The sequence below is a fragment of the Sus scrofa genome, chromosome X, assembly GCF_054392235.1.
Source record: "Sus scrofa isolate SSC_HxYL_T2T_F1_AM1 chromosome X, Sscrofa_HxYL_maternal_Yorkshire_Landrace_v2.0, whole genome shotgun sequence".
Taxonomy (NCBI): Eukaryota; Metazoa; Chordata; class Mammalia; order Artiodactyla; family Suidae; genus Sus; species Sus scrofa.
Window position 1 is genome coordinate 121,984,582 of NC_139401.1, and position 15,877 is coordinate 122,000,458.

A 15,877-nucleotide genomic window follows, 5' to 3' on the forward strand; every position below is an offset into this window, starting at 1 on the left:
CCCTTTTCTCCACATCCTCACCAACGCTTATTAGTTCTTGTCCTTTTGGTAACAGCCACTCTACCAGGTGTGAGGTGATGGCTCTTTGTGGTTTTGATTTCCATTTCCTTGATGGTGATGCTGAACATCTTTTCATGTGCCTGTTGGATATCTTTGGAAAAATGCCCTTTCAGGTCCTCCACCCATTTGTTAATCAGATTCTTTTTTCTTTGTTTTTTTCCTTATTGGAAGGTTTTTGATTATCGATTCTATCTCCTTACTCATATTGCTCTGATCAGATTTTCTGTTTCTTAATTATTCAGTCTTAGCAGGTCATATGTGTCTAAGAATGTATCTATTTTTCTGGGTTATCCATTTTGTTGGTATATAATTCTTCATAGTAATCTCTTATGATCCTTTTTATTTTTATGGAATCAGTTGTAATGTCCTTTCTTTCCTTTCTGATTTTATTTTATTTATTTATTTGAGTCTTCTCTCTTTTTTCTTAGGCTAACCAAGAGTTAGTCAATTTTATTTATCTTTTTTAAAACCCAGTTATTTTATTATTTTTTCTATTTATTTTTAATTTCATTTATTTCTACTCTGGTCTTTTTTATTTCCTTCATTCTGCTAACTTTGGACTTAGTTTTTTCTTCTTTTTCTAATTCCTTGAAGTATGAAGTTAGATTGTTCCTTTGTCTAAACTCATTTTTAATTTTATACTGGCTTTGGTTAAAAAGTGGAGATCTTTTCTTATTTTGTACTCTTATCAGTTCCTTGAAAGTTTGAAAGAATTTATTCATAAAGCTGTCTGGGCCCAATGCTGTTTAGAAGAGTTAGCTATTTAAAACATTCCCAGTTTATCCTATAGGGGCTGAAATCAGCCCAAGGAACACGGTGAGGGACAGAAAAAATTCATCCGTCTCCATGAGGCCAATTCTTTGTTCTTCCTGTTTGCTTACTCACTCATTAATGATATCCTTCTGTTTACCTGATAAATTTTCTCTCTTCTTTTCTTCTAATCCAAATACGAATTCTTTTTAAAATAATATTTACTGTGAAGACTTTTTTCCAGGGCTACACTCAGGTATATGACATACTTATAGGGGCACTCCCAGTACAGTGGGTACGAGATGCCTACTCTTTACATATGCAGGCAACTTTTGAGTTAAAAACGTTCTGGGCTTCCTGAGACTGACATTAGTGCTTCTTCTCTGTTTCCTCTACATCCTTTCCCCAGCTATTGAATCAGATCCCCTGTGCTAGAGGAGACAGCTAAAGAAGAGGCCCAGAACTAAGTGAGGGGGTGGAGAGAGAGAGTGGAAAACTATCAGAAACCTAATTGGGAATTATATTTTCCCTGCTTCTCCCCCTCCCACCGAAAAAGGCCTACAGGTCTTCCGGGCCATGGTTTAAGCCTGCCATTCTAGAATGTTCCATAATGCAACTATTACTTTCCTGCCGAGGTCATGAAACGTAGATTTTTGGCTTTCCGGTCTTGCTCAGAGATCTTCTTCATTTCAGTGAAATACCAGTCCAGAAGTTGCTTTGAAGAGTGTCATATGCTGTCCTCAGCCTTGGTTTAGGAATAACTTGTGCAAAAGCCACAATTGCTCTTCTTCACAAAACCTCTATTGTGGTTTTTGCACATCACTGCTACCTTGCGCACAGCCTTTTCTCTTTCTTACAGGAGTAAGAGAAAGTATTAGCACTAAGTCAGCTCTGTTCACATTTCCGGTTTCAGAGGAGCTAACTCTAAAAATGCAGTCATTTTCCCTATTCTCCAACTTTGTGGATACCTACCCCATGGATGGAAAATTCTCATGTGTCCTAAGCTGCAAATGACCATTTTGCTCGTAGGTAGTAGTGGATTTTGAGCCAGGTCTTTGTTCACAAGTATGAAAATAGGAGCATTGGTAATTGACAAGATGCATTAACTCCCAGGTTTCGCCACAGGAGTGATATCCTGGGTTGACATTTTGTGCCTACCGATGCAGATGCAGTGAACCCTGACACGCTGGGGTAAAGGTATGCAGTTTTGGGAAAGAAGAAAAACACTCTTGCAACTCCCCTCCCATAGAGCTCAAAGGCCGGGAAGACTTCTTTTCTCAGAATACGTGTGGTTTGACCTGGAACCAGAAATGTGTGAGCTCTTGAAACCTCTTGCTATCAAAACCATGCCACCCCTCTCCTTGGCTAGCAAATTAGCCAGGAATGGTCTTTCATTAAGACAGTGGTGCAGTGGTGGGAACGTTCCTTTTTAAGGCAATTTCCTTACCTGCAATGAATTAGCCCATAATCCTTTTTAAGCTCCCTCTTCCTGTCCTGGCTGTGTGGGAAAAGATCAGGGAAGGAGGGAATCTTGAAATCCTATAGGGTCCCCAGAGCTCTGCTCCCTGACCCTGGTGCTCAGAAGCACACACCCCCACCCCACCCCACCCCCTGCCCACTCCCCTTCTCCAATTTCTTTGCTGACCTCTGGGCTGAGACCCATTTCCTTCTGCGCACTGAGAGGAGCCACACCCACACTGTCCCAGGCTGGGCAGGGGGCAGCTTTAAAGCTTCCTGAGAATTTGCACTTAAAAAGGAGACCTGGGGTGGCAGCCACGCCCCTCTGTACAAAGCCTGCCCTTTGGGTGCCCCCGACACACACACAGGGCCTTGTGGGAAGGTGTCACCTGTGTGGAGGGCTGTGGGGGGATATCCTTAAGAGAGGATATGAAAACTGGGGGTTGGGTTAGGATGACAGGCAGGGGAGCAGTGTTTTCTGCCCATCCCACCCCACTTCCTTTTTCCCATTTGTTTGGACACATCTTCCTTCTTTGACCCTATTTTTTTATTTTGCCAGCCCCCGGGGCATGTGGTGGTTCCTGGGCCAGGGATCAAACCCACACCACAGCAGCAAGCCCAGCCACAGCAGTAAAACTTCTTGACTCCATTTTGGACATTTTCTGTACTTCTTGTGTCCTGTTCCTGAACTGAGGGGCTTCCACATCCACCTTGCTGCCATCTTCTTCCTGTGCCTCTATCTTTCTGTGTAGCAATATTTCTTTTCTTTCCCTCGCTTTAATTTTGTTGGATACAGTTTTTAAGGGTTACTTTCCATTTACAGTTATTACAAAATATTGGCTATATTCCCCGTGTTGTGTGTCAGTATTTCTTGATATGTCCTAGTCCTTGTCTCAGAACCAAATAAGTCATTCAGTGGTTGACAAACCCATCCCTTGGCACAGCCTGCCCTCCTCCTGACCCCAGGCCTTTTTCGTTGAGTGGCATTACGCTGGAATAAGGAGCCCTTTCCAGACCCACCTTGATCCATCCCACTTGGGGGCCTCCCTGTAGGTGATGTGGGAGGCCAGCCCTGGAAATGAGCTATCCTTTGTCTGCGGGTGGGGGCAGAAGAGCAGGTAGTGAGACAAGACAGGGATTGAGCACCACAGCTTGGACTGAACAAAAACTCTCCCAGTAGCAGAAAACGCTTCTAGGGAGGAAAGTGCTTTTGTCACATCCATTCACCGAAAAAGTACTGATCACCTACTGTATGCCCGGAACCATCTAAAGACAGGAGATATAAGTGCTGGGAAAGCAAGACAGAGAAAAGGCATTGGCTTTATAGATCGTACATTCTAGAAGCCCCTGCTGGACCTGGTGTCAGGACCATGACTGCCAGTCATTAGCCATGAAACCTGGGACAAGTTCCTTAACACCTCTCTGAATCCCAGATCCTTTATCAACCAGAGGGGTGTGAGGTTGAATGGGTTGATGGTAAGGAGGTGTGATCTTTGAAGCATGTTGAATACCACACAAATACATGGTTTTATTATTGTCTACTCTCACCCAGCCGGAGCTTTTGGGGAGTAGTTCCTAGCTTTGGATCTACAAGTAATGAAGGTACTCTGAGGCTATTTCACTTGGAAAGATTCTGTGAGCGCATGAGCATACTAGTAATTAAAGATAGACAGGTTGGAGTTCATGTCGTGGCTCAGCAGTTAGCGAAACTGACTAGCATCCATGAGGATGTGGGTTCGATCCCTGGCCTTGCTCAGTGGGTTAAGGATCTGGCATTGCCGTGAGCTGTGGTGTAGGTCACAGACTCAGCTCAGATCTTGCATTGCTGTAGCTCTTGCATAGGCTGGTGGCTATAGCGCCAATTGGACCCCTAGCCTGGGAACATCCATATGCCGCAGGTGCGGTCCTAAAAAGACAAAAAGACCAAAAAAAAAAAAAAAGGTAGGTCGATAGGTTCATTTGTGCCAAATTTTAGAGTCCACATATAGGTGATATCATAGGGTATTTGTCTTTCTCTTTCTGACTTACTTCACTTGGTATGAGAATCTCTAGTTGCGTCCAAGTTGCTGCAAATGACATTATTTCATTCTTTTTTATGGCTGAGTTATATTACATTGCATATATGTACTCTATCCTCTTAATCCACTCATCTGTCGATGGACATTTAGGTTAATTCCATGTCTTGGCTACTGTGAATAGTTATGCTATGAACCTATCTACGAAAGAGAAACAGATTCAGACATAGAGAACAGACTTGTGGTTGCCAAGGGGAGGGGGAGGGCGCGGGATGGACTGGGGTTTGGGGTTAGTAGATGCAAACTATTCTAGCTGGAATGGATAAGCTATGAAGTCCTACTGTACAGCACAGGGAACTACATCCAGTCTCTTGAGAAAGAACATGATGGAAGATAATATAAGAGAGGGAATGTATACATGTATGTATGACTGAGTCACTTTGCTGTACAGCAGAAATTGGCGCAACATTGTAAATCACTTCCACTTTAATAAAAAAATATAAAAGTAGATGGATACATAAATGATAGGTGGATTTAATACATATTTTTTACCCAAGTAATACAGAGCCATGTGGGAAACTTAGAAAACACGAGTTAAAGCAAAAGGATGAAAATCTCCCAGAATTGATCACCCAAAGACAAGTCTTGGGGTGCCTTCCAGACTTACTTCTCTATGCACATAGGGAGCCGTGTAGAGCGTAACCGGAGGGGCCCCGCAGTCCCTGTGCTGAGCCTGTGTCTTTGGGTTATGAGCATCTTTCTCCTCGTGTCACCACTGGGGCAGCATTTCAGAAGATGGGACCCCTGCTTCTCATTTCCTAGGGTTGCTGTAACACAGTGCCACAAGTTGAGTGGCTCAAAACAACAGAAATGTATCCTCTTACAATTCTGGAGGCCGGAAGTCCAAGATCAAGGTGTCAGCAGGGACGTGCTCCCTCCAGAGGCTCTGGGAAAGAATCCTGATGGGCCTCTCCTAGCTTCTGATGACAGCCAGCAATCCTTCACTGTCCTTAGCTTGTGGCTGCATCCCTCCGGTCTCTGCCTTCATCTTCACATGGCCTTTTTCCCTCAATCTGTATCCGTGTCCAAATGTTCCTCTTCATATAAAGATACCAGTCATTGGCTTTGGGCCCATCCTAATTCTGTAGGGCCTCATCTTAATTTAACTAATATCTGCAAAGATGCAAAGATTCTATTTCCAACTAAGGTCACTGCCACAGATCCCAGGTGGACAAGAACGGGAGGGGGGGCATGCTATTCAGCCCAGCACAAATGCCAATCCCATTGCTCATTTGTGCATGCTTCAAATACCATTGGTTCCTTCAGGTCAGGGGAGAGCCCCCCCCCCCCCACATCAGGGTCCCCTGTGACAATAGGAGGCCCCAGGGCTTCCTGCTCCTCCCAGTCAGAAAACATCTTGGATTCTCTTGCAAAAAAAAAAAAAAAAAAAGGAGTTCCCGTCGTGGCGCAGTGGTTAACGAATCCGACTAGGAACCATGAAGTTGCGGGTTCGGTCCCTGCCCTTGCTCAGTGGGTTAAGGTTCCGGCGTTGCCATGAGCTGTGGTGTAGGTTGCAGACGCGGCTCGGACCCCGCGTTGCTGTGGCTCTGGCGTAGGCCGGTGGCTCCAGCTCCGATTCAACCCCTAGCCTGGGAACCTCCATATGCCGCGGGAGCGGCCCAAAGAAATAGCAAAAAAAAAAAAAAGAAAACATCTTGGGGTCCAAACCCCTGACCGGATTGGATGCTGGTGGGCGCTATTCTAAATCCACACTTAACAAGATGGCACCGTCGCTGTGGGGACCTGTGACGGAGAAAAGTTCTCCGCTGCATTTATTTGCAGGTGGATGCCTTGCCACGGCAGCTTTCCAAGGCTGTGGTCATGTTTCCAACCATTAACCTCTGGGCAAAGATTAACACGGGTGCAGGGAATGGAGGGGAAGGGACAGCAATTTATAACTACTACTTTGGGGCACGCTGGGCTTATTATTATGGAAACGTCCTATTTTTGCCATGATATTCACACTGAAAGAGTATCATGGGGGTCCTTCTAAGCCAGGAACTATATTCCTGCCCCTAAATGTATTGAACGAGGGATCCTAAATCTTTGAAACAGCCCTTCCCCCTCTCCCCCCACACCCGTGGTCCCTGACATCTTACCGCTTCGTTGAATCTTCCTGCCTTCTTCTGTGCCCCCCACCCTGCCAGAGGGGAAAAAAAAATGCTTCCTGCCCCCGGTGTTTCCTTAATCAGATGCAGACATGGCTGGATGTCCTTTGCCGGGCTGCTGAGTCAGAAGCCTGGACGGGCCAGCTGCCGTCTTAATGAAATGGCTCAGGAAGGAAGTGGGAAGAGAGATGCCCCCCTGCCCCCGCCCCCGTGCCGCCGGTGGGTGGGAGCTGATGGCCCCCGGAGAGGCAGCCTGACTCCTCGGAAAGAGCACCGGCTGGACGTCTCTGCGCGGCGGCTAACGGACCGCCTGACCCTCGTAAGTCATCCCCTTCCTCTGAGCCTCAGTTTCTCCATTTGGAAACCCTGGGGCTGGCTCCAGGACACACTGTGGGAGAACTGGAGGGCTCAGGCTCAGTCTCCACTAAGAAGACAGTCTCCTGGGCCAAGACCTAAGACAGGAGTTAGGGGGAAAAGCGCTCATTTCAGAAACAGCCCTGAGGGGTTGTCAGAACGGACCACAGGAGGGATGGGGGAGGCCTGGGGTCAGAGCTGAAGGCAGTAGCTCGGAGGCTAGTGGTTAGAAGCTGGAGAGAGAGAGGGGGAACCCTGAACAGGTCAAGAAGAAGGCTTAGGGGAGGGGCGGGTTAGGGAGCCCAGGGAAACACTCTGTGGGAGGGTTTGGGGGGTCAGGAGCTGGGAGCCAGCCTACCAGCCTTCTGGACTCTGGGGGAAATGCAGACAGCAATCGGAGACTGCGCCGAGGGAGGTAAAAATGAGCTAGAACCAGAGTTCCCACTGTAGATCAGTGGGTTACAAACATAGCTAGTAACCATGAGGATGCGAGTTCGATCCCTGGCCTTGCTCAGAGGATCTGGTGTTGCCAGGAGCTACGGTGTAGGTTGTGGATGTGGCTCAGATCCTGTGTTGCTGTGGCTGTGGCATTAAAAAAAAATGAGCTGGAGCCACACAGATAAGTCTTCTATGTTCAATCATATCAGGCTGATTTCTGAAGAAAGATGGGTGCCAAGGGTGGGCACCCACTTGTACAGCACTTGATCCCTGAGCCACTTCACCCTGGAAGGAGGGGAACTTTTTTTTTTTTTAACTGAAAAGTCCTGGTAGTCTGTGCTCCACCTTAAGGGCCCATTGGAAGAGCCCGGGGTGCCATGCCGAGCCCAGAGCAAGGCTGTGGTCCAAGCACGCAGCCTCAAGAGGAGAAAGAATCCGTGTCTCCAGCATCTAGGTTCTTGCATGTGCTATTCCCTGTACCCAGAACACGTTCTTCCCTCACCCAGAAAATTCCTTCGGGGCTCTGATGTCACTTCTTCCAGGAACCTTCCTGGACCCTCTCCGGCCTTCACCTTCCTCCTCCCGCGTGTTCCTGAACCCCCCTGCGCTTGCTCTATTGTGGTGCCTCCCCAGCGCACCGTAGTCGACTCTTTGCTTTTCTAGCTCCTTAACTAGCGGTCCGTTCTTTTTCATTTTGGTTCCCCAGACGTGTCAGAGAGCCTAGTGCTGCTGAGGTGCTGAGCAGATATTTGCTGAACAGACATTGAGTACTTGATATCAAGCACAAGGGCTCTTGTGCATTCCTGCCAGAGGAAACATCAATGGGAGAACCTTCGAGAATTATACAGAAAGATGCCATGGGCCTTGTGTCTTCCTGCTAGACACACAGCAGTAGGTGTTTAAATCACACAAGGGATGCAGCAGCATCCAAAAGCCCCGTTATGACTAGAATTTCTAGAATTCCCTTCAAAGGAGGCTGTTTGGTGGGGTGGGGGTAAGGAGGCAGCAGGAAGTGAGAAAACGGAAACCTACCTCCAGGACCCATCTCTAGAATTTTTTTTTTTTCCTTAAAGCTGAAGAAAGAGGAATTAATCATCCATCCTCCCTCAGATACTAAGCTGCTAACTGCCTCAAGGAAAATCTTCACTTTCTGGTTTTTTCAGGTTTTTTTCCAGAGGGCAGAGAGACCCTGATGAACCTTTCCCCTGTCAGGCACAGAGCAGAAAAACTTGCATAATTTTCTTATGTAATCCTGAGGCCAAGCCTGTGAAGCAAGAACTGTTATTATCCCTGCTTTACAGGCAAAGCAACCGAGGCACCAAGAGGTTCAATACTCTGTCTGAGATCCCACAGCAAGTAGAGTAGTTTGGAATGTCTGCTACCAGATGCCGGCTATTTCTAGCAGCCTAATCTGCCTACAAGAAGAATTGTCCCACTCAAAGAATATCCCCTGGCCTGGCTGATGGTGGTCATTTTCTAACAATTTTCTTAAATGATTATATTCTACATTTATGGAAGATGTTAGCACCAAAGAGGATGTATGGATAGCAAACGAGCACGTGCAGAGATGGTCGACACCATTAGCCACTGGCGAAATGCCAATTGAAACCACAATGAGATAATACTACAGACCTACTAGAATGGCTAAGATAAATAGTAATGAGATCAAGTGCCAGCGCCGCCGATAAGGAGCGACTGGAGGCCTTGGTCCAAAGGATTCTTTGGTGATAGAGGGCAGAATGGTGATTAGCTTTGTGAGAAGTGGAAGTGATTGGAGGGAAACAAAACGAGGGCTTCCGAGCTACTAGTGATTACAGTGGATGATGATTACAGTGGGTATATCGACTTTATGAAAATTCCTTAAGCTTACGATTTGTGCACTATTCTGAATATAAAGGTTTACTCAATTACAAGTTTATCAAAGATAAATATTACAGAAGTAAAATATGCTCATTATAAAAATAATGCAAAGACCACAGAGGTATAGATACAAAAGTAAAACTTGCTCCCCCGTAAACTTGATTGTCCTTCCCTGTGGTAACTACTGTTACCTGTGTTTCTTATCTATTTAAGCACATAAACAAATACAGCTTTCTTTCTTACGCTAATAAGTAGTGGAGTTGTAGAGTCTACAAGTCAGAAACAAAGAGTGAGCGTTTGCAAACAAAATTCACCTTGGAGACGTGGGGTGGAGGTTGGCAGCTAGAGATTGCGGATTCTTGTCACACTACCAAGCCTAATACCTAGAACCAGGTCAACATTTCAAATATCTCTGTTGCCAACCACATTCATCTATGCTGGAGATGATTTCCACCAACCCCCTCCTACCTTACTCCTCCTAAGCCTTTGGAGCATCAGAGTGAGTATAGCCAACTAGAAGATGGCTACAGAATGAAAAGGGGTGGAAGATTCCAGACTAGAAAAGCCAAGGACGGTAGACGGACAATGAAAGTTGAGATTTGTCAGTGGGGTGCTAGAAGTCAAAAAACAAAGTTATGACAGGTGTACTTCCTTTGAATGTCCTTGACATTCTTTCTGTCCTCCTTCCTTGCGGAATAGATACTCCTCCTTAACGCTCCCACGGCATTCTGCATTCACCTCTACCGTGGCACTTCTCACATTGTTTTATGGTTGTCTGTTCATGCACTGATTGGCTTGGCTAGCCCAGGAGCTCCTGACAGGGTAGGGACTATCGTTTTTTATCTTTGTATCCCAAGCATACAGCTGAGCACCTGGACCAAAGTAGGCACTCCATGAACATTGATTTGAGCAGATGAACTGATTGAAAGAAATGTCTCCTGAAAATGCTTCTTGCCAATCTCACCAACAACTGTAGCATCCTGGATGCAAGCACCAGAGATCAGGTGATCTCCACATGGTGCAGCCCTTATCCTCAAGGCTAGATAAAACTTTGCATTAGAAGCTTCAAAATGTAATGTCTGGCTTTGAAGAGGCTGTACAACACAGAAAATTTACTATGCATTGATCTAATGGAAAATAAACAAATAACTTTTAAATTATCTTCCTTTGAGTGTATTCAGGTTAACCTGTAGATTGATCAATGTTAAAGAAAAAAATACATGAGTTTTAGTCTTCCAAATCCCACAGGAATGTCTGAAAATAAACTTTAAAAAGTGAGTAAGCATTTGCAGCAACATGGATGCAACTAGGGATTCTCATACTAAGTGAAGTAAGTCAGAAAGAGAAAGACAAATATCATATGATATCACCTATATGTGGCTCTAAAATATGACACAAATGAACCTATCTGCAAAACAGAAACAGACTCACAGATGTAGGGAACAGACTTGTGGTTGCCAAGGTGGGGCGGGGGGGAGTGAGTGGGATGGATGGGGAGTGTGGGGTACGTAGATGCAAACTATGACATTTAGAGTGGATAAGCAATGAGCTCCTATTGTACAGCACAGGGAACTATATCCAACCACTTGTGATAGAACATGATAGAAGATAGAAGATAATATGAGAAAAAGAATGTGTGTGTGTGTATATATATATATATATATATATATATATATATATGACTGGGTCACTATCTGTACAGCATAAATTGGCACAACACTGTAAATCAACTATAATTTTAAAAAAGTAAGTACAGGATTCTTTGTTGCATCACTGTTTAATATCATGTGACTGGAAACAACATAAATGTTCATCAAGGGGGGGACTAGTTAGATCAATTACAGTGTGTCATTCATACAATGGAACACTGTGCAGTTGTTTTTTTTTTTTAAAAAAAGAGGCACACCTGCCGTGGCACAGTGGGTTAAGGATGCTGCGTTGCTGTAGCTGTGGTGTAATTCACAGCTGTGGCTTGGATTTCATCCCTGGCCCAGGAACTTCCATACGCCTCGGGGGCAGTGAAGAAGGAGGAGGAGGAAAAGCAACACTCTGCCATGTGGAATAATCCTCAAGGTATATTGTTAAACGAAAAAACAAAGATGCAGGCAGTGTGTTTTATACTACTATGGGTAAAAAAAAAAAGAGTGAATGATGATGGATTTGCTTGAATGTGCATAAAAGCATCTCTGAAAGATACATGAGAAACTGACAACTCTGGTTGCCAGTGAAGGAGGAGGAGGAAGAGGCAGAAGGGAGACATTGCACCCTCTTTTGTATCACTTACATTTTAACCATGTGACCATTTTAACCTTATTTAATCAAAAATAAATGTAAAAAATGAAACTACAGCAAGCATGGGAAACATGAAAAATTGACATCAATGTGAGATACATCTCGATGGATACCAGGAAGCAGGAAAGCCAGTGAATTTGGGCTGTCAGAGATCTCAGAGCAGAGAACATTGCAGTTCAAGAAATCAGAGATAAGAGTGTGTTTTCTCAAGGAGGCACCGATCTCAGAATCTTGGTAAATGCAAAGAACAGGGGTAGGAGGAAAAAGAATCATGGTAACTCACGAAAGAGCTGCAGTGGAACAGCTGGGACAGGTGGGCCCTTCCTTCTCTCTCTCCCTTCCCCCACGGGCGCTTTGTCAGTAGCAGGGTTTGGCCTTTGCTTCAGGCTAAAATTGCCTAGGAGGGCTCTAGGGAGGGTGCTGAGACCTCCACAACAGACAGAAAAAGAAAGCAAAAGGAAAACCAGTTTCAGTCTAGAGTGAAACCCTCTGTAGCGCTCCACCCCCAGAGAAAAGTTCTCCTTACTTCATCAGTTGTGGGGGTCCCGGCCTTCCTGCCTCTCCACCCACATAACCTAAAGGGAAGCCTGCCTGTTGATAAGTCCTACTCACTTAAACAGAACCCACAGTCAACCCTCCCATTCTGGAGAGAGTTTTGTGGGGGAAACAGATCCACCTAATTGCAGAGAAAACTCACATCATCCACCCATAAAAATTGACATAGATCTTCATTCATAAATACGACCAGACAACTAAGGGTCATCAGACATTTGAGGAAAACTATCAACATGAAGGAGAAGGATCAAAATAAACAAGTGGAACTGACCCCAGAGGAAAGAGAGATAATTAAAGGAATAGAAGAAAACTTAAAACCAATACATTGTGATTTGTATTGCCAGAGAGGCTACCCAGTGCTGTCCTAGCAGGTTAGAAGGTTTTACACCTTCCCCTTCTATCCCCTGAAAAGCAAATTTAGTAATGTGGCAAAAATTTGCTACTTCCTTACAATGTGTCAGGAAGCAAGAATTCTGAGATTTGGGGATGGGGCGGGAATATCTTTTTCCTCTAGAAGCTCATGGTAGGGAATCAGACAAGTCAACTACGATGGAATGTGGCGAATGCTGTGATAGATGAGGCACAGACCAGGGCGTCTTGTCAGCTGGGAGGGCCTGTTTTCCAGAGAGGGTATCTCTTTAACATTAGTGGATAAAAAGGATGGAGTCATTACGGTCATAGGGCACATCTTGAACAAACACCGCACATTTAAGGGAATAAACGTAGCTTGACATGGGTCATGCTCAAGACTGAGCCTGAATGAGTTGCAGGAGATGAAGTGAGAAAGGTGGGCAGAGGTCAGAGCCTGTGCTGTGCTTACAATGGAAACACTATCCCCTCAGGCGAGGGTTTTCCAGACATGTTGAGGAAAAAGAGTCCTTGAGAAGCCCTTTGTAGAACAAACAAAATGCTGATATATTTAACTCTTTCTTATGTACTGGAAATAATTTTCCTAGCAGAAACTCTGACTGTCGTCTAGGTTATCATTAGAAAATCACAACCACAAGCATAGTCACACCAGAAACAAGGGGTAGAAGTATGATCCACTTTTTTTTTTTTTTTTGAGTTTGTCCCTTGATGCTTATTTGTTGCAGATCAATCACCAGCTGGAAGGAAAGCAGTAGTAAAAAGGGTGACAGAGATTTAAGAACATTTGAAGCATGAAAAACTGAAAACTAAAACAATTCCATACACTTAATTCTTTCTATGAACTAAGAAAAAGATGGCCAAGGTTTGACCTCAGCGGCAGGCACTTCCATGTACTCCACAGGTCTACAGATTTCTTGGTAACCTAGCTTAAACATCCCTTCGGGATGCAAAAAGCAGCTGAAGATTTTTAGAGGAAGTCCAACACCAGGGCCAGGCCACTCCTTGTCAGGGGAGAGGCAGGTATGGGTGGTCCTGACACAAAGGACATCTGATACGGAGTTAGACATCAGAAAATAGAGCTAAAATGTGGAAGCTGGAAAGGTAGTGCATGTCGGGGCAAGCTAGAGGACCAGGCAGAAGAAGGATGGGGGAGAGAGGGGGCTTCTGGAGCTGATCCACTCACGCTGAGCATGCCAGGAAACTCGGCCAATCTGCTTGCCTGGGTCTGATGCAGAGTCTCTGCGGAGTAAAATCAGATTAGATAATACCGTCTGTTGGAAGACTGAGAGTCACCATTCTGCTGGTGGGATGGTGGATGGATGGGGTGGGGCAGCGAGGGAAGCAAGGTGACAAATCAGCCACCTGGGGGCCGAGGAAGCCCCTGGGATTGGGAGGTAATCTAGGCAAGAGAGAGAAAGGAGTCGTGGGTGACTCCCAGGTCTCTGACTTGGACAACTGTCTGGGGGTAGTAATACCGTTGGCTGAGCTCGGCTGAGGCTGGAGGGGGAACAGGTCTGGGTCGGAAGTGGAGTGGGGAGAGGAGGTAAGTTCGGGGCTTGCCAAATGGGAGGCGGCTTTGGGGTGTCCAAGTGGAGCTATTCAGAGGTAGATGCACTCGCAAGTGTACGGGTCAGGGCGGCAGTTATGCATTTGGGGTTTATCACAACGATGGTGACAGTGCAAAGCGTGAACATGGATGGAATCAACCAAGACTCGCATGTAGCATAAGAGGGGAGGGGAGGAGCACGAGGGCGGGGAACATCCAAGTTTTCAGGGGTATCACGGAAAAACGGGAATCTCACGAAGAAGCATTCTGAGAGGGAAGGGGGGGTTCATAAGGATGACAGCACAGGAATAGGTCAACAGCCTGTTAGGAGGGTCCCTAAACATGGACTCTGAGAAGCATTCGGCCGAAACGAATAATGGTGGAAGCGGTTTGAGGAGAGTGTTGTGGGGAAAATCAGACAGCAGGAGGCTGGGGGGTCAGGAAGTGGAGGCGGGGAGATGGGACAACACGTCTCTCTTGAAGTTGGTCACGTGAACAAACGTGGCATTGTCTGCATCTCTGTGGTCCCTTCAGCGACCTCTCCCTCGGGGCTGGGTCGAGCTGAACGTCACAGGGCCCTGGCAGCTCTGGCCCGCTGTCATTGCATGAATGTGGCGCAGGAGTTGTCCTCGAGCCCGTGATCATTTTCCTTTAGTGGAATCAAGGTTACTTGTCTAAGAACCGAAGCCTCTGACTTGACTGATCAAAGTTCATCACCAGCATTGAAGCCACCTACTTGGCAGATGTAGTGAGATCTGGGCCCAGGACAGGATGCCGGGGCGTGGGAGGGGAAGAGAGCGGCTGGTAGCTATGCAGATAGCATGCCTATCAGAGGGGTTTGGTACATTTCCTATTTGCCTCTCAAAACATTTTATGGGAATGACCAAAGCAATTTTATCATGGTTTCTAGACCAGGTTGGGATGTGGCGTAGGGATTTCCACAGCGGCTTTTATTTTGAAGGCGATCTGATAAGACCATCAAAAGCCATTCAGAAATGTGTAAACACACTTCAGTGATTCAATCCGTTGTCAAAACTTTGGGTGTTTTGATGTTGTTGTTGTTCATTTGTTTTTGCACTTGTATGACAGCTATTTGGAACACTCGTATCATAGGCTAAGCAAATACCCAAAAAACTCAAGATGAGAGGGTTTTTTGGTTGCTTAACATGTTGCAAAAATCCTTAGTAGATTTCACAGGAACCTATAGGAAGGCGTGGTGGTGCAGCTGCCCCTTTGGATAGGAGGAATCTAGGGTCTGGAGAGAATTAGTGATTGGCTCAGGGGCCATGGCAATTTTCTGGTAGAGCAAGAATTAGAATTCAGGTCTCTTAGCTGCAGCCTATTCTCCCTGTTCTGAACCCATACATAGGCACCAAAAACGATCTGAGGGGGAGTTCTCTGGTGGCCTAGTGGGTTAGGATGCCTGCATTCCCGAACTGTGGCTCGAGTCACTGCTGTGGCACAGGTTCGACCCCTGGCCCCAGAACTTCCACGTGCCATGGGTGGGGCAAAAAAAAAAAAAAAAGAAAAAAGAAACTGAAATAAATGTTGGAACTCTCATTTTTAAAGAAATTATCTGATGGATTGGAACAGTGTAGACAGGCAACTTGGCTAAAGCAAGTTAACGTTCCTACTTTAGCCTTAATCCCAGAGTTCTAGCTTGAATTCCCCTAAGACCTCACTTCTCCTGGTCTTTGGAGAAGTGTATGTTTCTTGAATTACCTTTCCAGCTAAATTTTCTTTCCTAATTGTCAGTGCTTCTTTTTGCTTGATGCCTTGTAGACTTGAAAAGCTGCTGGGATTTTTGTCAGGTTTAGAGCTCAGAAGCAGTGAGCTAGCAGCAAGCCACTCATAAAAGCAATCCAAACTTTTGTTGATGTTTCTTTCCTTCCCCCTAAACCAGGTTCCCGCTTTTTCTTAGTAAGATTGAAATTGAAATAAGTTTGTTGTTGGTGGATTCATTTGTCACTTTCCTTGAAACTGGTGAGCCCCAAACGTTAGACAGCGATTGG